The sequence below is a fragment of the Hakea prostrata genome, chromosome 8 (genome assembly GCF_041222555.1).
Source record: "Hakea prostrata isolate BN-2017 chromosome 8, UWA_Hpros_2, whole genome shotgun sequence".
Classification (NCBI taxonomy): Eukaryota; Viridiplantae; Streptophyta; class Magnoliopsida; order Proteales; family Proteaceae; genus Hakea; species Hakea prostrata.
In genome coordinates this window covers 51195939-51223071 of record NC_142607.1, presented here as the reverse complement: position 1 = coordinate 51223071, position 27133 = coordinate 51195939, and the positions used below count along the sequence as shown (strand labels likewise).

Sequence of the window (27133 nt, the reverse complement as noted above, 5' to 3'; positions counted from 1 at the left end):
AACAAGAGTCCTAAAACAAAACTAGGGAGATAGAGTTTTAATGATTTTGAAACTTATCTAAATAATATATTATAGGGATAATTACTGTTGCCCCCTTATATTATAGCTTTATTACTAAAAGAACCCTACTCTTTATGAAATTACTGTTGCCCCCCTTAATTCTAACAGTGTTAAGCTAACGTTAAGGTTGAATGTTTAATGTCTATTTTTCCTTTTATAATTAAGAATGCCAAATAAAATATTATTCTCATTTAGAAAAAAATCATATGAAATAATTTTACATGTGTATTTTTATCATTTTGAATTTTTTTTTAAAAAAAAAGCACCCTATTGGTAGTAGGACTTCTTAAAAATAGCTAACGTCAAATTAGACAATAAATAATAATCTATTGGAAGTAGAAACTTCTTAAACTGATAACATTAAACTAAAAAGTAAATAAAAAAATTAAAAATAACACAAAAAATTAAGAATTACTATTTTTTAATTACCAAATTGAAAAGTACATTTTGAAATTTGAAAATGAGTATCCCTTGATTTTCTCTCTTTCTTTTGACTAGAAAAAGAGATTGTTTAATTAGGTTTAAGTTTTTCTTAATTACTCAGGACAGTAATATAATTTAATATAAAGTATAAATAAATAATATAAGACTATAGGGTTAATTTGGGATTTTAAAATAAATAAAATATGCCATATCATCATTTAACTATCGGAGTTTAACAGTAGGGGGACAATAGTAATTACAAGCAAAGTTGAAGGTTGAATTAGTAATTTCAAAAAGTATAGGGGATAAATTAGTAATTAAGCTAGAGTACAGGGGGACACTAGTAATTATCCCTATATTATATTATATTATATATTTTTTAAAACAAAATCCAACAAGAAAGTTAGTTACATAAATCTTTCCTCGTTTAATACCTTATATTCAACCACGTCGGTCACGATTTCATATATTGCTTTCTTTTTGCTGCACAGGCTGAAGTTGAGGTAGATTGGCGCCTACCTTATAATTAAATGACTTCTTCTACTGTTGATTGGTCTGAACTTCTACCTGAACTCAGCGAGCTCATCCTTGATCGACTGACCAATCTTTCTGAACACATTCGATTTGCTTCTGTGTGTTCTTCATGGCAGTCGTCAATTAATACAATAAGTAATTATCGTTGTCTACCTCCATTTTTTATGCTTCCCCCAGCAATAGCAATAGCAGTAGCCACGACGACACCACTCAAACCCAACCATTCTTTAATATCTCAAGTCGTAAGGTTACGGCGCTTCAAATGCCAGAGATTCATCAGAAGTGGTGTTGTGGGTCTTCTCAAGGCTGGCTACTGACAGCGAATGGGTTCACCGGAGAGGTTCAGCTATTCAATCCAGTCTCTAAACTCGATATCCAGCTTCCTTCCCTTTTCAACTTCTCCTTTCCTGATTCAATTTATGGATTCCAACCTGAACCTCCAACCGATACACCCAGACATTACATCCATAAGGTGGTTCTATCTTCGAATCCTTGCAGAACATCAGACTATGTCGTGGTAGTCATAGTCACTAATCAAAAATGGTTGGCTTATCATAAGCCAGGAGCTAACAGGTGGACTACCATAGTTTCGACAACCTGCGGTCATTTTGAAGATGCTATATTCTACGAGGGTTTACTGTATGTTGTTAGCAACCATGGACCTATTTTAACTTATGATTTTAGTTCTGAACCCCCAATTGAGAGGGAAATCACTCACAAACCAGCTGATGATGACGGTGACATGTTTTATTTGGTTGAAGTACTAGGGGAAATATTGTTAGTTTCAAGGCACCTCTTATATGAAGATGACACAGAACTCGGCCATTTCGATGATGAATATTACAGAGATATCATCGTCCACCCACCATTCGTATTCCAAACTATTAAGTTTTGGGTTTACAAAATGAACGAGAGCAAGCGTGGGTGGATACGAACAGAAGGCATTGGTGACAACACTTCGTTTCTGGGAAATAGTAGCTCAATTTCACTTCCTACCAAAGAATTGTTTCCAGGATACAAGGGGAACTCCATTTATTTTAATCAAGATTTTGATTATGGACCATATGAACCCCATGATTATGGTTATCATGACGCAGGGTTATTTAACTTAGAGAGCCGGCGTGTAGAATCATTTCTCCAGTCACCCCCTCCTATTTTGACTACTCGTTCTTCTGGTTTACACCGGAACCTTTTGGAAGTGCCACCATCAACTTTATATCAAAATTATTTGATATTAATTAAATAGTTTTAGTAGATTTTTGATGAGGAATGTTTGGTTTTCAGGGTTTTGACCGAAATTCACAGGCCAAGAACCATGTGTGGTTTTGAGGGTGAGTATCCTATTATGTAACATTTTTTTTCTTATTTTTCTTTTTGTTGGTAAGATTTTTTGACATGTTAATTGGCTGCGGCTTCTTATTCGATGTGAACGACGAGATGTTTTTTGGTTTCTTAAAATTATGTATAAAGTTGTCAACATTATTCAGTCATAATTAAGCTCAATGGTGTCTTTGGTGCATCGCCCAGAAATTTCTGAGGTGACCACAAAGTTGGCCCTAGTAAGCACTAGATCATACAAGAACCCAAACAAGTCCAAGGTATTTAGAAAAAGGGATCGGATCCATTTTGCATTCATTTTATTAGTTGCATACAATCATGTTCAACTTCAATATACGCAAATTCCTCGGCCAAAACGTGAAGGAGACCAAACCACTATATTTAGTTTTTTATTTTTTTAATTTTTTTTATGTTTGTTTTAAATAGATAGCTATTGTAGGATTGTACTTTCATCTTCTTTCTAATGAAACCATTAAATAGACTAGCCATTGATGTAGTCTTTTGAATGAGCCACATGAATTATATCCTTTGTCTTGTGTTTATACATTCCCCCCCCCCCCCTTTATGTTTTACATTTACTTGTAACATTTTTGAGTTTCGAGTATGAAGGCTCTAATAGTAACAAAATTAGGATTTGAAATTAAAGTGATTCTTTATATTCCAGCAAGGGACTATAGTAACTTTGGAACTGATCGAATTCGAAGTTGTTAGAAGTGAAAATAAACTAAAGAGAGAAGAACCACACACACACAAAATAATAATAATAAATTGAAGGTTTACCCAATAAATTATTGTTGATTTACTTCTTGGGGTTACGTTTAAGCTATACTTTGTTGTTGAAGGTGCTTCTCCATATAGAATATCTCTTCCTCCCAAAAGCTTCAAAGGCAGCATTAATTCCGGTATAAGGATGGAGGGAATTATGTGCACCCAACACTAGAGGTAGAGATTCACTTTAAGAGGTGATTTCTTAGGCTCATGTTGGCTTTGCATTTGGATTTGCAGCCCATGGACTGGGCCACAACTGAGGTTTAGGCCTAAGTTTTGGTAAATCGATCCTTTGTCTTGTGTTTATACATTTTTTCTCCCCTTTATGTTTTACATTTACTTGTAACATTTTTGAGTTTCGAGTATGAAGGCTCTAATAGTAACAAAATTAGGGTTTGAAATTAAAGTTATTCTTTATATTCCAGCAAGGTACTATAGTAACTTTGGAACTGATCGAATCCAAAGTTGTTGAAGTGAAATTAACTAAAGAGAGAAGAACCACACACAAAAAATAATAATAATAAAAGCGAAGGTTTACCCAATAAATTATTGTTGATTTACTTCTTGGGGTTACCTTTAAGTTATACTTTGTCGTTGAAGGTGCTTCACCATGTAGAATATCTCTTCCTCCCAAAAGCTTCAAAGACAGCATCAATTCTAGTATAAGACTGGAGGGAATTATGTGCACCCCAGATTGGAGGTAGAGATTCACTTTAAGAGGTGCTTTCTTAGACTCATGTTGGCTTTGCATTTGGATTTTCAGCCCATGGACTGGGCCACAACTGAGGTTTAGGCCTAAGTTTTGGTCAAGACAAGAATGAATTGGGCCTAAATTGAATTAAGGAGACCTATAGTTAGTTAGTTTTTAGTTTTTTTTTTTTTTTTTTTCTTCTTCTTCTCTTGTATCTGAGGATCATCCGGGCTAGCTTCCGTGCACCTCGATTACATCCTTAGGGGGGAGCTTTGTCGTCCGCAAAGGTTAAACCCATGACCTCTCCACTGAGAAGTATGGATTTTATCACTCTACCAACCCTGCATTGACAAGTTGAACTTGATTTTTATTTAATTCCAAATGCATGTAAGATATGTGAACTCCTAAATTCATCCAAGTTGAACTCTAATTTTCTATTTCATATTATTTATTAGGATAATATCATCAACTTTAATCGTAATCTTTTTGTGTTTGATTTTTTTAAAATCGTCATGGAAAACCCTAAACCCAACGACAAGAAACCATGTATCAATTGCAATAAGACTTTTGATAAAGAAAATGGTTTTAAAAGCCACATAATTAGTCTCATCGTACTATGAAGCATATGTGCAATACATGCAATAATATTTTTTTTCAACTTCTGCTAATTTGGAGAAACACAGAATTGAGAAAGAACATCAATGAACTTTCTACATTGTAAGAAATTAAATATGAATTTCCTTACCATCTTTATATTATTTTAGATTTTTTTAAAACTTATTCCAGCAAATTTAATCATGTTTATACATATTTCTGTTTATTCCCCTTTTGCATGTAGATGGTTATCTTTAAGCTCTTGAGTACATAGATTATCATATTGATGCGTCCAAAATCTGCTCAGCCCTTGGATCTCCACGTGATGTCCTGCAAAACGAAAGCGTCAGATGTGGCCCGACCGCTGGGGTCGGGAGTCCACCTCCGAAGGCTAAGTCAATTGATGAACTTAATCACAAACGGCTCTGCTAGAAGCACAGAGCTAATGAATGAAGAAACGAGAAAGGTGATCTAGATAGCAGGACGCTGATAGTTTAGATCTATCAGTATGTATCTGAACCTGAGTCTCAGATAGTATTCTCCTTGATCGATTGATCCGTCCCTCACCTTGTATGGTAGTGAGGTTTATATAGAGTGTACCTTCGAATCTCCTTCGTTGGATGCACTTGAGCCTTCTTCGGGTAGTCGTTGGATCTCATTAGTAAGATCCGTTGAGCGATAGACTTCTACTAGTTTGGGCTAGTAGAGGACTCCTGAGATAACCGTTAGGTTATGCGATAGTTATCCCTTTGATGATGGTTATCCGCAGCCGTCAGTTTGAGTCTGCTGTCATCAGGGTGATTACCCTAATCCATAAGTAAGATTAGGGCACGCTTGCAGCAAAGTAATCTTTCTTCTTCAGCAAGCCATCTTCTGGATCCGGTTCGCTCGAGAGCGATTCGGTTTTCTCCGTCTCGACCGGGGTCGGGGGTCGGACCAGGTATGAACCCGGTCTGATCATAAACTCTCCATATCACGAGCCCCCCAGACCAAGCGTTCGGTTGATCCCGAGGGCTTGGTTTTTAACTGGGTTCGTCGTTAGGTGATGATCTCTGCGTGCTTCATTAAATGTCATATCACATTTAATGCGGTGGTCACTTTTCCTCGAGCGTTGTGAGTGTAAGGCCACATGTCTTTGTTGCAATTGATCTGTCGTGGCTCACGTCATCCAAGCGACGGTTTCCGAACGCCTATTTCGGATTCGTGAGTTCAAACTTTCAAAACGTCTTTGAATCTTGATCGTCAATTTTGAATCAATCTCGATTGTTCAGATTCCCGAACACTCGTGCGGGAGTTTTAAAAGCGGTTCGTTGTCTTCGTAGGTTTCATTCTTCCTATTTGGAATTTGAACCTTTGTCGTCTGCTTCGCGCCTTCCTGCTCTCAAGCTTCCGTCTCACTGAATCAGTAAGTTTACTGGTCTTTTCTTTTTGTAGTTTACTGAAACAAGTAATGGCGGACGATAGGGCTTCTTTAGTACCCCATGTTGGTGATAGCAGTGATGCCTTTGCTTCTCCTACTCCCGAGCAGTCGGATAGTGATAACAAAACCCTAACCGTCCTCTGGCAGGAGTTCGCTGAAGTTTCTCAAAAAGGTTTTGAAAGAAAAACCGAAACTTCTCCTGTCCTTGTCGAGTCTGGATCTTTCAAGATCGTTGATTCCTCTAGGCAACCTCAGACCTCCGGGTCCAATGTGGGCCTAGCTCTGTTCCCTCCATTTATAATGGAGAAACTCTTCTTTCCGCTGTCCAAGATTTTGACCTTCCTTCCTCATATCAGGTTAGGGCTCCCCACCCTGATGAGAGGGTTGATTCATCCCTTTCGGGTGAATTTTCTCTCGTACATAGATACACCGGAAAGCGGGGTTCGCTTTCCCTTTTTTAATCCTTTATTTTCCGGCAGTTTTGAATCATTGGAACATTTGTCCCGGAATGCTCCTCCCCAATAGCTGGCGTCTCATCGTCGGCTTCTTGGGCTTGTGTTTTGAGCTTGGCATCACGCCATCTCTTTCTCTTTTTGTACATTTTCATGTTCTTTCAATCTCCCATCCTCCCGGATGGGTCGTTCTTTCCAAACGCAATAGGGCTGAACTTGATTGGAGGGGCAGCATCCTTGCCAAAGGAACTTGCCCTTCTAACCACAAAAGATGGCGCGAACGATATTTTTTTCCGTCGAGCGCCTCCATCAGATCTTAACTTCCCGACCACCTGGAGAAGGTTTACTTCTTCGTCCGAAAGTAACCGAGGCCTTCCCTTATCCAAAGAAGACGAGGCGGCCATCAGGAAGATCAAATCCATTCCGTGGTATCAAGAGATACATGGATATGAAATGGAGTATAACTCCATCCTTCGAAGATCGGGGCTTGGCTCATTGTGAGCTTCTAACCATCATCCTTTGATTTGACTGAAGTGATATGTCTTGAATTCGATTCTTGTCCTTCTTCTTTGCGGTGCCTCCCCCGTAACGAACCCCGCAAAGCTGCGGGTGAAGGCCGCTAGAGCCGTTGTGACAGCCGAGCAACGATCGCCCAGGGTCTTGACTGTAGATCAAGAGGCTTCTCTTCCCTCTCCCGACCCCTCTTACAGGGGTATCAGGAATATCAGGCATGCAGCTGATGCTTCGGGTAAAGGGAAGAAACCAATGGTGGAGAGGGCCACCGTCTCCTCCTCCGTCCGAACCAAGAGGAGGCATGACACAATGGATGCTCCCTCCAACAAAAAATCCAAAGCTTCGACGGATGGTGAGGAAGTCTTCCTCCCCCAGTGGACCCTGAAGATGACCGACAGGGTCACTCGGGATCTTGAGAAAGCTGCAGAGTGGAGCTCTCTCAGTCTTGCTCCTTCTGATCGTCAGGAGTTTGAAACCCTGGATGACACCTCCCTTTTGAGTCAATGTACAAGGTAACGGTCTTCTTGCTTATTTATGTTTTCATAATTTCTTATGACTTCTTCTGATGTCTTCCATCTTCCCAGGAATGCTGTGTTGAGTTTTTATCAACACATGGAAGCATTGAGCCGTGTTGGTCGCACCTGACTCCCCGCTGCAAACTTGTGAAGAGAAATTGGCCAAGGCCAATTCCGAAATAGACCATTCGTGCTGCAGCTACTTGTGGAGCTGCAGAAAAAGCATGAGGAAGAAGTGACCTCCCTCAAGGAAGCCCTTGAAGCTTCAAGAATTCGTGTCTCTGCTGCCGAGCGTGAGGCCAGGAAGCAAAAGGCAGCTGCCACGTTGTTTGGTGACAGCCTTGAAATTAAGAGTAGGGATCTCGAAGAACATCTGAAGTTGGCAATCCCTAGCAAGCCTGAGCATATAAAGCCAAACCTTCGGAAGGAGTGCATTCGGAAATACCTGAACAGCGTACCTTTCTCCGAATTGCTAGGTTTCTACAACATTCAGGCTTATCGCATGGGGCAGAACGACGTTTGGGAGCAGATCCTTGGAACGATCCCTGACTTCGACACTGCTCCTTTTCGTGAGGTATGCCACCCGGAGGTCTTCGGGAAAGTTGGTATGGATCTCCCAGACTGGGCCCAGGGAGTAGATGATCCTTTTCCAGCTGACCCTCAATATGAGGCATATCTAGATGATGAGCCGGCACTTCCAGAGGAGAAATCACAAGCCGAGTCTCAAGTTGTTGCTGTAGAGGATTCAGCCGATGACATTCTTGAGGAAGGCTCTTCTCAGGATCCTGAGAAAAGTCATCCCGACCCGGGGTCCCTCGGGCAACAATGAAGAAAAGGCTTAGGGTGTTGTTCCTTTGTAAAGATGTACCCTCATTTTAATGAATAGACATTTCTTTATTCATGTTGATCTCAAAATTTCCCCATCTCTTGCCGAAGTATTGCCTTGAATATCAAAGTATTAATGATAAAACTTATCACTTAACTCTTCATTCCTCGCCGAATAATGATCTTGTAGAAATATTGTGAAGATGCGTTTCGGGAAGATGCGTTAATCTTCCCCACTTCTTCATTTATTGCAAAGTCCGCACGTTTCCCTTCTCGCGAAGTTCAAACGTTTTCCCGCTTTTGTGTACCATTCACTCGTTTCCAATGAATCGGAAATACCTCCATTATTTTAATGGCAGTGCGACGATTGGAGGTTTCTCTGCATCAGGTGCTCGTTTCCACATGTTTCCATGTGGCATCCCTTCGACCGTTGATCTTGCTTTTTGCGGATTTCGAAGCGTCGTTTCGATCGGGTCGTCGGTTGTCCTTAGCCTTCAACCGTCGTCTTATACCCGAGGCTATTTAAAGCCTTCGTGGGTACTCTCCATCTATCCCGACTTCGCAAGATAGATTTGCTAAAGTGCCAAAGCAACCTTTCGTCCTTCGGCTCGCCTCCGTATTCCTCGTACTTCGACGACAGACTCTATCCATTTTCGAACAAGTGAGTTTTTTGATTTCTCATCTCTTTCCCCTCTTCTCCTCAAAGTAAACTGCACAGTAGTTATACTTGGGGTTTAGTTTGTTGGTCCGTCGGATGCTTTAGAAAACTAGGGTTTCCCCATTGATGCTGTCGTTTATTTCTGTACTGATACGACTTTTTTTTTTTTTTTTATAGTGGCTCCCAAGATCAACCCGGACTTTATCGGAGCAAAATCTCGCAAGAATAGCGTTCCGTCGGTGGTGATTGGGGCCGGTGCGGTGGTTTCAGCTGGTGAATCCTCCAAGCGTAAGGCGATCGCTGGCGGTGAATCTTCAAGTCGATTCCTGCAGCTTCGTTGATGCCGTCCTCGCGCCTTCTTTGCCCGAAGTGACCGCTTGTCTTTCCCGGAAGATCTTGATCACTCCGCTGCCGATGGTGCTGGCGGCAATCCTCGTTGGTGAGCTTGTTGGTGAGCCTGTCGGTGCACCCCGAAGGAGACTCTTCGGGCATCCGAGGCAACTATGTTGGCGTCGATGAAGGTGTGGCCCAGCAGGTGCTGCTCCTATTTCTAACTCTAGTGCTTGTTTGGCATCCTCCTCCTCTCCTTCGAGTTGGAGGATTTTGCCACCAGCAAGAAGCGCCGTCGGTTGACAAGTGATGCAGCTCATCCTTCTCTTGATGTAGCTCATCTTTCTCATCCTTCGCTTGAATTAGTGTCAAACGAGTTTGACAAAGCGTTGGAATGGTGTCTTCGCTGCTCGAATGACTTCGAGAGCGCAGAGTTCTTTCCAAACTTCCGGATGAAGTCTTTACGAAGTCACTTGGTGATGTAAGTCTTTCTTCATTATCCTCTCGATTTTGTAAAATTACTTTTCTCGCTCCTCGCTAACTCGAAAGTTGTTTGCAGGAGTCTTCTTGTAACTTCCACAACCAAGTGGAAGCGGTTACTAGACTCGATGAGGTTGAGCAATGAAGTTTCTAGGCTTCAGGGGAATCTCCGAAGCTAAAGATGTTGAGATTGCTCGCCTTCGGAATCTAGCTTGGGAGGTGGCGGGGAGAAAAGAATTCGATGATTGGTCGTCTTCGGTCGGATTTGGATGATGCCGGGGAGAAGATCCGGCGGCTGGAACGGACAGTTGGAAAGTCGGGAGCTAAAGGATCGAAACATTACCCGAAAGGCAAGTTGTCATTCCTTTGCCCGAATCCTTCCAACTGATGTTCGCAGAGCCTGCGTCTTCAAGTATTTACACAGTAAGCCTTTTGTTGATATGCTGAATGCTTATAACTTGCAAGCGTACCGGGATGGTGAGAACGAAGTATGGGAATCAATATTAAGGAAAGATCCTCATTTTGATACGACTCCCTACAATGCTGTTTGCCATCCTGAAGTATTTACCAACCTGGGTATTCCTCCTCCCGACTGGACCAAGGATAAGATTGATCCTCCACCTTCCGATCCAGATATTATGCAATATCTGGAAGATTCTCCTGTTTATTCTCCGCTGGAAGAAGTCAATTATGACGAGCTTGTGCCGAATGCGAGTTTGGTCGAGGACCATTCTTCTCCTGGACAAGCTGGGCAAAGAGTATGAAATTGCAGAGGATTTTATGAATATTGAAATATTTTTGTAATCCTCATTTCTTCTTTTCCCCACCAATGGTTGACTCATATGTTTGTTCTAGCAAAGTCGCGTCGATCTTGTATAACTTGTTAACAGTCACCTGTAATGACTTTCTTCTTTGATCGAGATTATATCCAGCTCTTGTAATTGTTTTGATCTTGGCCTCTTCGGATCTTCGAAGAAATAAGAAATTACTATATCTTGAACTTTGCTAGCCACTTGAATCGCCGTTGCATTAGGTCTTAGTTGTCTGAAACAATGCCTACACTTAAGGATTTCCGGAGAAATACAATAAGTCTGAGAAGGAACTCACTCGGGTTTTAAACCGATGCCTTATACTTAAGGATTTCCGGAGAAATACAATAAGTCTGAGAAGGAACTCACTCGGGTTTTAAACCGATGCCTTATACTTAAGGATTTCCGGAGAAATACAATAAGTCTGAGAAGGAACTCACTCGGGTTTTAAACCGATGCCTTATACTTAAGGATAATTCAAAAATTCAATAAGTCTCGAAGGAACTCACTCGGGTATTAAACCGACGCCTTGCAAAAGGAACTCACTCGGATTTTCATCCGATGCCCCGACTTAAGAAAGTTCGAAAGATTTTCCATAAGTGTTGAAGTGTTGAAGGACCCACACGAATTTTCATCCGATGCCTTATAGTTGGATCTTGTTCTTGAATGTGTTCTTGAATGTGGTGTATGATGCCCCCCAATCAAAAGATAGTTTGTTGAAAACCAAAAATTGCATTGATTGAGTTGAAAATGATTACATCACGAACAAAATTGAAATCATCTTCAAGGATAAAACTTTTTGAGATGCCTAGCATTCCACGAAAGATCCAATTCTTTTACGGGAATCAATGTTCTTCAGCTTGTAAGCTCCTGAACCGACCGGTTTCACAACCATATAAGGTCCTTCCCAGGAAGGGTCCAACTTTCTTTGGTGACGCGGGTCGGAAGCTAGGGTGTTTCTCAACACCAAATCTCCGGCTAAGTACCGCAAACGATTCTTCACTCGAGTATTATAATGAGACGCTATCCTTCTTTGATAATGTTGAGTTCGTGCTATTGCCTTTGCCCGAACTTCGTCCAACAAATCAAGACTATCAAGCAGTCCTTGTTCATTTGCCTTTTCCTCGAACTCACGATCCCGTAACGTCCCCGCCATTATCTCCACCGGTGCCAATGCTTCGGATCCATATGCCAACCTGAATGGAGTTTCTCCTGTAGGTGTTCGAACCGTAGTTCTATAAGCCCACAGTACATTATATAGTTCTTCGACCCAAGAAGCTTTGTGTAAAACCCAGCCCTAACCTTGACCCGGAAACTTTTTTTTTTTGGGGGGCGGAGGGGGAAGGAAGGGAAGGGTGTTTTTTTTGGGCCATCCCGAGAGAGGACTTGGTGTACGGCTTTGAATCCATGAAGGTTGATGATGAGGTTCTATTTATGGAAACTGAATCCTGATGAAGATCTAATTAGTTGATGGACTTGGAGTGCTCTCTATCTTGGTTTGAAGGCATTTCTACCTATTAGGTAAGTCACTTGACTTGTGTGCAAAACCCCTTTAGGATTGGATTTGATCTGGACCTTCAATTCCCTGTTTTGGTCTTCTTTGTCGGCATTGGTCGATTGATTGGTCGATGGGCCGATCGACCAATCCACTCGACCAATGAGTGCTTGTCTTTGGCAATTAGGTTGTTCTTGCTCTATTTAAGTCCAATCTCGAGTCCACTTCGTATTTGCTGCCTCCAAACCCTCTGGAGCAGACCAAAGACCTCTGCAAGTCATCTCTCTTGCATCCTTGGTGTTTTCTTGACGGATCTTCGTCAAAACCCTCTTTTTTTTTAAAAAAAAACCCTCCCCCCCCTTCTTCCCCCCCCTCTTTTTTTTTTTTTTTTTTTCCTTTTTGGGTTGAGACAGTAGAAGAGATGCTGCATTCTCTGTTGCAAACATCTCTGAACATGTTCTCATGATCATCCTAAGGATTTGAGGCTAGAACAATGATCTTAACCATGATCATTGCAAGCTTTTGAAGGAATCATGATCAAACCATGATTTAATCTCTGTTAAACTTCTAATCTGAATTCCGATCTCTTTGGATCTTCTATGTTGATCATGTTAGTAGTTAATTACTGTGTTTCTTTCCATGATCCATAATCTATAGATTTCTAGTTGTTCTCTTCTACCATACTATGTGTTCTTCATGATGCATGGTAGTTACATATATGGTAGGTTTTATTTCCTTATTTAGATTTATGCTTCTAAGCCTTATTCCATGAAGATCTATCTATGTTTTCATGTTTTCATTACCGAAAGCAATGATCCATCCTCCTATTGTTCTTGTCTTTGTTTTCTATTTCAAATTCATCAAGATCCATGGTTGATTTAATTATGGTAACTTTTTGTTTCCTAATTTGGATCTTGATACCTTGATTTGATTAGTGTTTTGAGGTCCCCTATTTGTTAGAATACTACTGATGTAGTCTACCCCTTGATTAGTACCCTTTTGAACCACCAAATTCGGATTTCATATCTTAAAACTCTGATTTTATAGGCTCTTTTGTCTGCATTGGTCGTTGATTGGTCGTTGGACCACTCGACCAATCCACTCGACCAATGAGTACAGCAACTCCAGATTTGGTACATGTTTCGGATGTTTTGATATCTTTTCTGTTAGGGATCTTTCCTAATATGTTGTATATACTTGTTTAGGACTTTCTTCTCAAGTTTGCCAAGATCTTACTTGACTTCTTAGGATTCCTTTGCGAGTTATAAAAGGTAAGGATGGTTATTTCCTTAATTACATAGATAGCATGAATCTAGTTTCTATATTTGAATATCATAGATATGATTCCTAAATTAGATTCTTACAATGATATACTACTGTTGCATAACTTTGATTACGGTAGCATTATTTATTCATGTTGAATTGATTCATGTATGATTTACTTACCGATTATATACAAGTGATTGTATTTATTGATTTCTTTCCATATATGAAGTTACCATATATGTGATGATATGAATTGATGCATGTGTATGCTTAAGTATGGTTTGGAAAGGAGAGGTGTCCTTTTGACACTTCTGTCCTTGGACTACTACGGGAATATTATGGGATGTTTCCGGAGATGCCCTCTGGACACCTTCCTAAACTGTTGGATGACATATCTAGGATTGTCTAGTAGTGTTTGGCTAGGATGTCTGTTATGTCGGACCCTAATCGGAGGGGTATTGAGACCGAACGACCCGTGGTAGCAATGGGGATTCATGGGCGCTCAAGACCGGTAACCAACCCGTGAGAGGACGGGAATCACATTGTGGGGGCCATTTATTGGTAGGGTTGCATATGATTAGACTTGGGCTCACGGGCGCTTAAGACCGGTAACCAACCCGTGAGAGGACGTGAGAGCTTCCCGTTTACCATATGTGGATGATCAATAGGGTTGATGAGTCCGTAGTCCGAGTTGGTCGGTGCCATAGGATACGCTGACTCTAGTGTGAAGGATACCGGAAAGGATCGTCAGGGACGAGGAATGGAAGTATCTGGATCGACTTGATGTAACTAAGTAGAAGACTTGCATTTGGCTAGGTTTTACCACGACATGCGCCAGTACTTATACCAAATGGTTGTGAGAGAGTGTGTTGACTTAACCCCCTGCCAAGGTTTGTCTGAGGGATGAAGGACCCATTACCAATCGGCTGCTCGAGACCGGTGAAATGATCCGTGAGAGAATCCAAGATATCTTAAATGGTTGAGGATGTGAGTGGACTTTCCTAAAGAAGTACGGTGTTATGACTTAAAGCATGTCGCCAATAGAGACCAGCATACATAGAGTTAGATTCATTCATTCATTGTTTGTCCCATATCATATTGCATTCATGATTGTTACGGAATCTGCCATTTATGTTATTATGGATTTTTAAGCGCCTTCTTGAGTTTCTTTGAAACTCATTCCTTTATTGTACAATGTTGTTAGACTATCCTGCAGTCTTGAGTACTATGACGGTCCCTATGAAGAAGCGCAAGGCGAAGAGGCATATCTCCGGGGAAGGTGATTGCGGTTACCACAATTACTACGAAGATCCCGCGGGTGGTTATGCTCCGTACGATGCTTAGTCCGACCATTGAGTGGAAGCGTCCTTGTGCTATTTATGAGATTTACACTTACAAGGATGTTGTCTATAAAGTGGAGAACAATTTAGTTACCCAATGTACTTATTCTTTGGGATTAGGTTTTGTCTAGTTTATTCTTTTAGAGCTACTTTTCCGCTGGTTGTAAAGTGGGATTTTTGCCTCGCTTTACTTATCTGTTTGATACTACGATTATATTTAGTATATTTTGATTCATTTATGATTCATTCTTTCTTTATTGGATCTATGATTTATCTTCCGCACTCATGTTATGATTGTTCATGATTATGTTATTGTTTATGTGGGAGGTTGATCACTCGATACCGATCTTCGGGCTGTGGATCACACTCTCGGGTATGCCGGATAGGGTACCGGCTGGGAGGGCGTAATGATTGGTATCGAGCCCAAGGTTCGAGGAGATCCTAACCACAAAAGACAACAACTGAACATTCTGAGTCATTGATCTGAAATGACTCTTCTACTCTTAGAAGTGAATAATAGAACACTGAATTAGAAACTTGACCTTTGAGGCATAATGAGAACATTTCGAATAACATACAATAATTATACTTGAACAAATGTCACTAATGCAAGGAAAAGAAAGTTGCATAACATACAATAATTAAAGAGAAACAAAAATGAACTTCATTAATTTCAAAAGTTTTTACAACGATTACATCCGAAATGCATAAATGGAAATCCTAAGGTACGGTCTATCTAGGTGATCTGCTCTCGATCTCTGTGCTGCTCGAACTCCTCTGCTAGCTGAGTCACACGATGCTCTATCCTATCCTGTCGTGACTCCATCCTCTCGTACATCTGCTCTGTCGAGCCTCCATCCTCTCTAGCATGGAAGTCATCGATCTCATCTGTGCACCAAGATCCGAAGTCTCCGGAGCTGCATGTGAAGGGCCACCTACCTCGAAGTGTGATGAAGGAAACTCGTGATGCACGAGGCTCGGCCTCGCGCATATCTGCATCATCTCCGGCCTGATCATCACTATCGGGACCGATATCCTCTCCTCCATCCTCGATCCCTGATCCTCATCCTACGATTCATCATCATCCTCACCCTACGGACCGGGAGATCTCTCGGCTGATGTAGTCTCATCGACGAATGGTCCGAGTCCCAATAGGGTATCCTGTGATCTAGTGTCCTTTGGTGTATCCTCGAAACTCACCCCGAAATGCCTGAAGATCAAAGTCGGAAGCCTCCCATAGCAAAGGTTCCGCATGCTAGGCCGCGAGAACTAAGTCCGGCATGACCTGCTGAATGATGTAGGAGAGATCGATCTCGAAGCCCATGTAGATGCGGTAGATGACTAAGGCCTCCATCTTTGTGACCCGATGGTGATGTCCGGCTTTCGGCATGATGTTTCGGCCGACTATGCGACCGATAATACGTGCGAGAACCCGTCATCCGTCCGCTAGTCCACGGTGTGAAGCATCGACGGCTATCCCATAGCGTAGAGCATATCTCGCGAAGCTCGTACGGCATCGGATGGCTGTCCGGATCTGCTCCTGCGGGTATCCACACACCTTCTTTGTGGATAGTAAGGAACACTGCAAGATCTCGGCCCGGTGTCCGGGTAGAGAAGCGAATGCGAGTGCTGGAAGACCCTGCTCCACGAGGACAAGTCTAAGTGGATGTCCTTGGCCTCGAGCCTCCTCCTGTGTAAGTAAGGTTCTTTGAAGAACAACCTCACTAGCTCCGGGTATACCGGTAGATCCTCGGTGAAGAGATGAGTCCTTTGCAATGTGTCGAACCTCTGCCGAATCCTAAAGGCTACGAGCTGGCGTAAGTGAAGTAGACGTCCCATCTCGATGTTGCGATGGCTGAAGTAGGCCTCGTACGGGGAACTCGGCTTGAGGGTGTGTCAAACATGTCCGGTCTCCTAACCTCTGTCTAGGCTCGAAAGGAACGACCTCTGCCCCTAAGAGCACCTACGATGCGACCACGACCTCTACCTCCTCCTCGCCCTCCCCTTTGCATAGTGTATCGTGAAAGAGACAAGAGACAATTCCAATTAGTGCTATTTTAAGATTTGAGCCAAAAGGGTATTTTCGTAATTTTTCGGAAAATTTCAAATTTGGGGGAAATTTGATTTGAACATACTAGCATGTGCGCAATACTTGGAATTTCATGTCTATGAAGTTGTTTTGATGAAAATCGATCGAAAACTTGGATTAAAGCGAAAAATTCAGCAAGAAGGAAATTTGGGGATTTTGCAATTTAGGTCAAAATTGGATTTTTGAAAAGTTGAAATTGGTTAAATCAAATTGTATGGACCTATCTACAATGTCATCTTGAGCATGTAGCATTTGATCTCGTGCGAAAATTCCAAGCGGTTTGAGAGAAAACGAAATTTTTCTAAAGATATCGATTTCGGTATAAAACTTTGCGAGATGAGCACCAATGTGTTAAAACTTGTTGTCTATGCATGGCATTGTGTTTAAAACCTAGGGAATATGTTTCTAAGCATTCCTAAGCATGATTTCTAAGCATTGGATACAAGTAAAACATGGTTTTATTGAAATGCAAGCATGAGAAGATGAAAATGGATGAAAGAATGAGAAATTTACCTTGTTTGTGAAGATGGTGTGTTGTGGTGTTGTTGTTGAAGCACTAAATCACCTCAAGAACACTTGTGGGAACTCTTGGAGATTTTCCCTAGAGCTCTCTCACCTTTGGAAGAAGTTAGAATGAGGTTGGAATGTGGAAATGAGGCTTATAATGCGAATTTTCGCATTACATGCTGCATTGGTCGACTCATTGGTCGTTGGGTCACTCGACCAATCACTCGACCAATGGTCACGGTGACCTCATTTGCTGTTGAATTTTTGGAAAATGTGATTTTTGCCTTATGGAATATTGTTTGATGACTATATGGATATATTTGAGCATGATTTAAGTTTTCAAATCATTTGGACTTGTGGTTTATGTTGAATCTTGAAATTCGGTATTTTGATGTTCTCGGTTTTGCGAGAATGGTTACTACGAGAAGTGGGCGTGGTGAATCCGGTGGTCATGGAGGTGGTGAAATACCTCGGGGAGGTGGTGAAGTACCTCATGGAGGTGGTGAGATACCAAATGTTGATCGGGGTACTCATGAGATCCCTGGTGCCCCGAATGTTGGAAGTTTGAGAGATATTGCCAATATTATGGGCAATATGATGCGGCGACAAGCGGCTCGGTTCAACCGGATGTTGGTGGGTTTCATGACTACTGCATAATGAGACCCGGGCTGGTGCTAATGTGAATCCTCATGCCGCGATCTGAATGCGGGAGGTTTATTTGGAACTCCTCATACTCGCTTGATGGAGAGTTTTACGAAGATGCAAGTACCCACTTTCTTTGGAGTTACCAAGGACCCCTTGTTTCCTAACAAGTGGCTTCGTGAGTTGGAGAAGGCTTTCCGACATCTGCAATGCTCGGAAGCTCGAGAAGATTTTGTTTCTTTGAGCGAAGTTGCAACAAGAAGCTGATGCATGGTGGATCTCCACTCGTCTGTTTTGGAAGGTTTGCATGCGGGAGTTGTAACTTGGGAGTTATTCAAAGAGGCTTTTTGTATGAACTACTTTCCGAGGCGGTGAAAGATGCGAAGGAAGCTGAGTTCATGATTCGACTCAAGGAACTCTGTGTACGTGTTGGAGTACCAACGGAAGTTCGAGGAGCTTCATTTCTTTGCTCAGATTCTTTGAAGGAAGACCTCGCCAAAGCAAAGAAGTTCTTCAAAGGACTGGCCACCTGCCATTAAAGCTTACCTCACGGTCCAGCCTATAGTGAGCTATGCTCAAGTGGTGCGAGAACTCGAAGAAGTTGGAAGAAACGAGAGAAGGAAAGTGCTCGTGTGCAAAAGCCTTGGCGATCAAGGAATTCTGGTTTGGTGGATCGCAATGACCGTCGTTTTGTGAGACCTACACCCTACCCCACTCCTACCTTTCGGGCTAAGAGTGTAGGTCGGAACACGGGTTTTCGGCAGCCGGCCGGTTTAGACGGTATGGCGGAAACCGACCACCGGCAAGTGCAAGTGCAAGTGCAAGTGCAAGTGCAAGGCCTTTTGTTCGGAAGCCCTCTGTTGCAGCCACCCTGTTGGATCCGGCAATCTGTTTGCTTCTCTCTGCAAGCAAGCTGGTCATTTTGCTCGTGCCTGTCCAAAGCGGCGGCTGCCCCTTTGCCCCGGTGGTGAAGAGTGCTCCTGCTCCTCCCTCCGGTAGAGTTTTCGGTATTTCCGGTCTTTGAGCGGGATCCAAGCCATGATGTGTGATTACGGGTACATTGTTAGTCGCTTCTATTTCTGCATTTGTCTTATTTGATACGGGTGCATCTCATTCGTTCATGTCATCTGCATTCATCAAGAAGACTAACCTAATCCACGAGAAGTTGTCTAGTTGTTTATTGATTAGTACACCCTCTTGGTCTGTTGTGAAACTAGATAAGGGGTTATCTAAATGTCTGTGTTGATTGGTGAGAAGAACTTGGAAGCCAATTTTGTGATTCTTGACATGAAGGACTTCGATGTTATTTTGGGAATCGATTGGTTGACAGCCCACAAAGGCTGTGTTCCTTTGTTCCTCAAAGAAGATTCAGTTCCATATTTGTGGAAGTCCGGTCTTTGAATTTCGGGGTGAAAAGAGAAGGGTTTGTAAGAAGGTCTTTTCTGCCTTGATGCAAGTCTATGCCCTAGTGGATGATGCTTCATGCGAAGGCAAGGGTATAGTGGAGAAAAGAGTCGATGAAGTCGAGTTGTCTGCGACTTTGTTGATGTCTTCCACGATGATCTATCGGGGAGTGCCTCCGGACGAGAGATGTCGAATTCTCTATTGATCTCGTCCCTGTGTGCTGCTCCGGTATCTAAAGCTCCGTATGGGATGGCTCCTGCTGAGTTGAAAGAGTTGCAAAATCAGTTGAATGAGCTCATTGATAGAGGTTTCGTGCAGCCTAGTGTGTCACCTTGGGGAGCTCCGGTCTTGTTCGTCAAGAAGAAAGACGGTAGTATGCGCTTGTGCATCGACTACCGTGAGTTGAATAAGTTGACTATCAAGAATAGATATCCGCTGCCCGAGAATCGATGATCTCTTCGATCGGTTGAAGGGTGCGATTGTGTTCTCAAAGATTGACTTAAGGTCCGGATATCACCAATTGAAAGTGAAGTCTAGTGATATCTTCAAGACGGCTTTCCGAACGCGGTATGGTCACTACGAGTTTAGAGTCATGCCCTTCGGATTGACCAATGCTCTGCGGTGTTCATGGACCTCATGAACCGAGTATTTCATGATGTGCTTGATAAGTTTGTGATTGTTTTCATTGATGACATCTTGATCTATTCGAAGAGCGAAGAAGAGCATGCGAGTCATCTAAGTTTCACTTTGCAAAGGTTGCGAGAAAAGAAGTTGTTCGCTAAGTTTAGCAAGTGTGATTTACGGCTTAAGAGAGTGGTATTCCTTGGTCATGTAGTTTCAGCCGAAGGTATTCGTGTCGATCTGAAAAGGTCCAAGCTGTGGCTGATTGGGAAAGACCGAAGTCGATAACGGAAATAAGAAGTTTTCTTGGATTGGCGGGTTACTACCGAAGGTTTATTGAGAACTTTTCTCGGTTGGCTGCTCCTATGACTAAGTTGACCGGGGAAAGAAGAAAAGTTTGTTTGGTGCGGCGCTTTGTGAGAAGAATTTCCAAGAGTTGAAAGATAGATTGACAAGTGCCCCGGTTTTGACTATACGATAGTTCCGGTGGTATGACAGTTTATACCGATGCGTCAAAGATTGGTTTGGGTTTGTGTCTTGATGCAGCATGGCAAGGTCGTAGCCTATGCTTCTCGGCAATTGAAGGATTATGAGCGGAATTACCCCACTCACGATCTAGAACTTGCCGCCGTTGTCTTTGCTTTGAAGATTTGGAGACATTATCTTTACGGTGAGAAGATTGCCATTTTCACGGATCATAAGAGTTTGAAATACTTCTTTACCCAAAAGGAGTTGAACATGAGACAAAGGAGATGGTTGGAACTAGTCTCCGATTATGATTGTGATATTCAGTATCATCCTGGGAAAGCAAATGTTGTTGCTGATGCTCTTAGTAGGAAGAACCAGAAGAAGACTTTGGATTTGAATGCTTTGAGTTTACCATTGTGGTCTTCTATTGAGAGTTTTGATTTGGAAATCGTTCATGAGAATTCTGATTTTATTCTTTTCGCCATGACGGCAAGATCTGGTCTTAGAGATAAGATTGTTGCTCTGCGAGTTCGATCAAGAGTTTTTGATCAAAGTTGAGAAGATTTCTTCGAATCTGAGTCGGACCCCGACTTTGGTATATCCATGGATGGTGCTTTGTTGTTTAGAGGAAGCTGTGTGTGTGCTGCAAGCGAAGAAGTTAAGAAAGAAATATTGAAGGAAGCACACCGGTCGGTCTTTCTTGTACACCGGGAAGCACCAAGATGTACAAGGACTTGAAGGAACATTTTTGGTGGATTGGTCTAAAGGCGGATGTTGATGATTTTGTTGCCAAGTGTGAGACTTGCCAGCGTGTGAAAGCCGTTCGACAACCTCCATCTGGATTACTTCAACCCCTTCCTATTCCTAGTTGGAAGTGGGAGGATATCTCCATGGACTTTGTGACTAGCTTGCCTCGGACAAGTAAAGGCAATGACCTTTGTGTGGGTGATTGTTGATAGGTTGACCAAATCAGCCCATTTCATTCCTATGAAGATCACTCATACTCTGGATAAGCTAGCAAGGCTTTATGTGGATAATGTGGTTCGTCTGCATGGTGTGCCATTGAGTATTGTCTCGGATCGTGATCCTAGGTTCACCTCAAGGTTTTGGAATAGTTTGCGAGAAGGCCTTGGGAACCCAATTGAACTTGAGTACAGCTCATCATCCACGGTCGATGGACAATGCGAGCGGACAATTCGGACATTGGAAGACATGCTCGGATCTTGTGTGGTGGATATGGGTGGTAATTGGGATGAACACCTAGCTTTGGTTGAGTTTGCCTATAACAACGGTTATCAAGCCACAATAGGCATGGCTCCATTCAAGGCTTTGTATGGCGGTACTTGTAGGACACCTTTGTCTTTGGTGAGGCAGGTGAAAGAAAAGTCTTAGGTCTGAGATGATTGAAGCTACAAGTGCTATGGTAGATATGATAAGAGAAAGGATTAAGTGCGCTTGATCGAGAGAAATCTTATCTTGATAAGAGAAGGACCGATTTGGAATTTCAAGTTGGAGAGAAAGTCTTTTCTGAAGGTCTCACCAATGAAGGGTGTGATGAGATTCAATGTTAAGGGAAAGCTTAGCCCTCGTTACATTGGACCTTTCGAGATTTTGGAAAAGGTTGGACTGTTGCGTATCGATTAGCATTACCTCCGCCTCTTCTTGCTGGTGTGCACAATGTGTTTCATATTTCGATGCTCCGAAAATACATAGAGAATCCGGAACACATTTTGCAGCAAGCACTGAAGGACTTAGTGCTGATTTGACCTATGATGAAGAACCGGCCGAAATCTTGGATAGGAAGGACAAGCGGCTGCGGAATCGCGCCATTCCTTTGGTGAAGATTCGGTGGAAGAACCATACCCCCTGAAGAAGCTTCTTGGGAGAAGGAAGAAGATATGAAGGAGAAGTTTCCTTACCTCTTTGGAAGCACGAGTACGCTTTCAATTTCGGGGACGAAATTTCTTTAAGGGGGGAGAATGTAAAACCCAGCCCTAACCTTGACCCGGAAACCTTGTTATTTGTAGGTCCGATGACCCGAAGTAAAGTAAGAAGTCAGCTTTGGGCCATCCCGGTAGAGGACTTGGTGTCGGCTTTGAATCCATGAAAGTTGATGATGAGGTTCTATTTATGGAAGCTGAATCTGATGAAGATCTAATTAGTTGATGGACTTGGAGTGCTCTCTATCTTGGTTTGAAGGCATTTCTACCTATTAGGTAAGTCACTTGACTTGTGTGCAAAACCCCTTTAGGATTGGATTTGATCTGGACCTTCAATTCCCTGTTTTGGTCTTCTTTGTCGAGCATTGGTCGTTGATTGGTCGTTGGGCCGATCGACCAATCCACTCGACCAATGAGTCTTGTCTTTGGCAATTAGGTTGTTCTTGCTCTATTTAAGTCCAATCTCGAGTCCACTTCGTATTTGCTGCCTCCAAACCCTCTGGAGCAGACAAAGACCTCTGCAAGTCATCTCTCTTGCATCCTTGGTGTTTTCTTGACGGATCTTCGTCGAAACTCTTCTTTTTGCATCAAAAGGTATGTCTACTCTCTCTTCTTCTCCTCCATCTTTGTTTTTCTTTCCTTTTTGGGTTGAGGCAGTAGAAGAGATGCTGCATTCTCTGTTGCAAACATCTCCGAACATGTTCTCATGATCATCCTAAGGATTTGAGGCTAGAACAATGATCTTAACCATGATCATTGCAAGCTTTTGAAGGAATCATGATCAAACCATGATTTAATCTCTGTTAAACTTCTAATCTGAATTCTGATCTCTTTGGATCTTCTATGTTGATCATGTTAGTAGTTAATTCTTGTGTTTTCTTTCCATGATCCATAATCTATAGATTTCTAGTTGTTCTCTTCTACCATACTATGTGTTCTTCATGATGCATGGTAGTTACATATATGGTAGGTTTTATTTCCTTATTTAGATTTATGCTTCTAAGCCTTATTCCATGAAGATCTATGTATGTTTTCATGTTTTCATTACCGAAAGCAATGATCCATCCTCCTATTGTTCTTGTCTTTGTTTTCTATTTCAAATTCATCAAGATCCATGGTTGATTTAATTATGGTAACTTTTTGTTTCCTAATTTGGATCTTGATACCTTGATTTGATTAGTGTTTTGAGGTCCCCTATTTGTTAGAATACTACTGATGTAGTCTACCCCTTGATTAGTACCCTTTTGAACCACCAAATTCGGATTTCATATCTTAAAACTCTGATTTTATAGGCTCTCTGTCTGCATTGGTCGATTGATTGGTCGATTGGACCACTCGACCAATCCACTCGACCAATGAGTACGGCAACTCCAGATTTGGTACCATGTTTCGGATGTTTTGATATCTTTTCTGTTAGGGATCTTTCCTAATATGTTGTATATACTTGTTTAGGACTTTCTTCTCAAGTTTGCCAAGATCTTACTTGATTTCTTAGGATTCCTTTGCGAGTTATAAAAGGTAAGGATGGTTATTTCCTTAATTACATAGATAGCATGAATCTAGTTTCTATATTTGAATATCATAGATATGATTCCTAAATTAGATTCTTACAATGATATACTACTGTTGCATAACTTTGATTACGGTAGCATTATTTATTCATGTTGAATTGATTCATGTATGATTTACTTACCAATGTTATACAAGTGATTGTAATTATTGATTTCTTTCCATATATGAAGTTACCATATATGTGATGATATGAATTGATGCATGTGTATGCTTAAGTATGGTTTGGAAAGGAGAGGTGTCCTTTTGACACTTCTGTCCTTGGACTACTACGGGAATATTATGGGATGTTTCCGGAGATGCCCTCTGGACACCTTCCTAAAGCTGTTGGATGACATATCTAGGATTGTCTAGTAGTGTTTGGCTAGGATGTCTGTTATGTGGGACCCTAATCGGAGGGGTATTGAGACCGAACGACCCGTGGTAGCAATGGGGATTCATGGGCGCTCAAGACCGGTAACCAACCCGTGAGAGGACGGGAATCACATTGTGGGGGCCATTTATTGGTAGGGTTGCATATGATTAGACTTGGGCTCACGGGCGCTTAAGACCGGTAACCAACCCGTGAGAGGACGTGAGAGCTTCCCGTTTACCATATGTGGATGATCAATAGGGTTGATGAGTCCGTAGTCCGAGTTGGTCGGTGCCATAGGATCCGCTGACTCTAGTGTGAAGGATACCGGAAAGGATCGTCGGGGACGAGGAATGGAAGTATCTGGATCGACTTGATGTAACTAAGTAGAAGACTTGCATTTGGCTAGGTTTTACCACGACATGCGCGAGTGCTTATACCAAATGGTTGTGAGAGAGTGTGTTGACTTAACCCCCTGCCAAGGTTTGTCTGAGGGATGAAGGACCCATTACCAATCGGCTGCTCGAGACCGGTGAAATGATCCGTGAGAGAATCCAAGATATCTTAAATGGTTGAGGATGTGAGTGGACTTTCCTAAAGAAGTACGGTGTTATGACTTAAAGCATGTCTGCCAATAGAGACCAGCATACATAGAGTTAGATTCATTCATTCATTGTTTGTCCCATATCATATTGCATTCATGATTGTTACGGAATCCTGCCATTTATGTTATTATGGATTTTTAAGCGCCTTCTTGAGTTTCTTTGAAACTCATTCCTTTATTGTACAATGTTGTTAGACTATCCTGCGAGTCTTGAGTACTATGACGGTCCCTATGAAGAAGCGCAAGGCGAAGAGGCATATCTCCGGGGAAGGTGATTGCGGTTACCACAATTACTACGAAGATCCCGCGGGTGGTTATGCTCCGTACGATGCTTAGTCCGACCATTGAGTGGAAGCGTCCTTGTGCTATTTATGAGATTTACACTTACAAGGATGTTGTCTATAAAGTGGAGAACAATTTAGTTACCCAATGTACTTATTCTTGGGATTAGGTTTTGTCTAGTTTATTCTTTTAGAGCTACTTTTCCGCTGGTTGTAAAGTGGGATTTTTGCCTCGCTTTACTTATTCCGTTTGATACTACGATTATATTTAGTATTCTGATTCATTTATGATTCATTCTTTCTTTATTGGATCTATGATTTATCTTCCCCCCTCTTTTTTTTTTTGTTCATGATTATGTTATTGTTTATGTGGGAGGTTGATCACTCGATACGATCTTCGGCTGTGGATCACACTCTGGGGGGGGGGGCCCCCCCCCCCCCCCCCGGGGCCCCCCCCCCCCCCCCCCCCCCCCCGGGCGCTTCGATCTTGTAGCATGAATTTGTGAGTTACTACATCGACGAACGTATTCCATAGCAGCTTCTTGGATCTTAGGCCAATATAACCCCAGTCTTAAAATTTTGTGGGCCAGGGCTCTGCCACCCATGTGAGCGCCACAAATTCCTTCATGAACCTCAGCCAAAGCTGAGTTTGCTCCTTCGGGGCCTATACATCTCATAAGGGGTCCAGCATAAGATCTTTTATATAGTCTCCCATTCTGAATGACAAATCTAGCTGATCGAATCTTGATCAACCTTGCTTCTACTAGATCCTCAGGTAACTTGTCATCTCTTAGATATTCAATTATTGGATCCATCCAGCAACGTTCTGCTTCAATATAAGAAATTTCTTTCTCATGATAACTTGGAAAAGTTACCTCTTCAATGTAGACCGAAGGGTCTAGATTCTTTTCCTTGGCATTGGCTAGTCGGGATAGCTCATCTGCCACTGAATTTTCATTCCTCGAAATCTGAGATATCTTCAAATTTTGGAATTGGTTCTGAAATGCTTGCACTATCTCCCGATATTTTTGCAAGCGTGGTTCTTTAATGCCATACTCCCCCTGGACTTGGTTGACTATAAGCTGAGAGTCACTATAAATAGTAACATCTGCAATAGCTAATGCCTTTGACAACCGAAGTCCTGCTATTAGGGCCTCATACTCCGCTTCGTTATTACTTGCATCAAATGCGAATCTCAAAGCATATCGAATAATAAATCCTGCTGGACTTTTTAATAGAATTCAGCGCTGCTCCATCTTTATTACTCGAACCATCGACATATACCTCCCAAGTGGTTGGTATAATGGGATCCTCAATAGTGGGTTCCACTGGTGCAGTAGTTTCTACTACAAAGTCGGCTAATGCCTGAGCCTTGATTGCAGTCCTGAGCTTAAAGCTCACTTGGAACTCACTTAGCTCAACCGACCAGGATACCATCCTTCCAGACAAATCAGGTTTGTTAAGAACTTTACTAAGAGGAAAAGTTGTAAATACCTCGATTGGATGAGCACGAAAATATGGCCTTAGCTTCTGGCGGCCATCATGAGAGCAGAGCTTGCTTCTCAATCTGCGAATATCTCGTCTCCGCATCCAGCAACACGTGGCTTACATAGTAAATCGGCCCTTGTTTCTTATCTTTCTCCCGAACAAGTACTTGCACCGACCGCGGAAAGGGATGTCGCTAGATATAGCTGTAATATTTCCCCCTTCTCGGCCCGGACAGGATCGGTGGTTGTCCAAGTGCTTCTTTTAATTCCTCGAAAGCTTTACGGCACTCTTCAGTCCACTTTGCTTCCTTACTGCCCTTCAGGTCTTTAAGTGCCTTGAAGAAAGGCAAACATTTTCTCCGGACTTGGAGATAAATCGATTTAAGGCAGCAACTCTCCTGTCAAACATTGTACATCCCGAACGGTTTTGGGAGCCTCCATATCAATCAGAGCTTGTATTTTGGCAGGATTTGCCTCAATTCCCCTCTGTGATACCATGAAACCCAAGAATTTGCCCGAGGAGACTCCAAAGGCACATTTTTCGGGGTTCAACTTCATTTGATGTTTCCTCGATCTTGAGAAAACCTCGGTCAAATCTGCAATGTGATTTGCTTTTGTAAAGCTTTTCACCAGCATGTCGTCAACATATGCTTCAACG

The 27133-nt window shown here is 42.2% G+C and overlaps 1 pseudogene; it reads left to right on the top strand.

Moving 5' to 3' along the window:
* Positions 1 to 1013: 1013 nt before the first annotated feature.
* LOC149008477 (putative F-box protein At5g55150) lies at positions 1014 to 2259 on the top strand (annotated as a pseudogene).
* The last annotated feature ends 24874 nt before the right edge of the window (positions 2260 to 27133 follow it).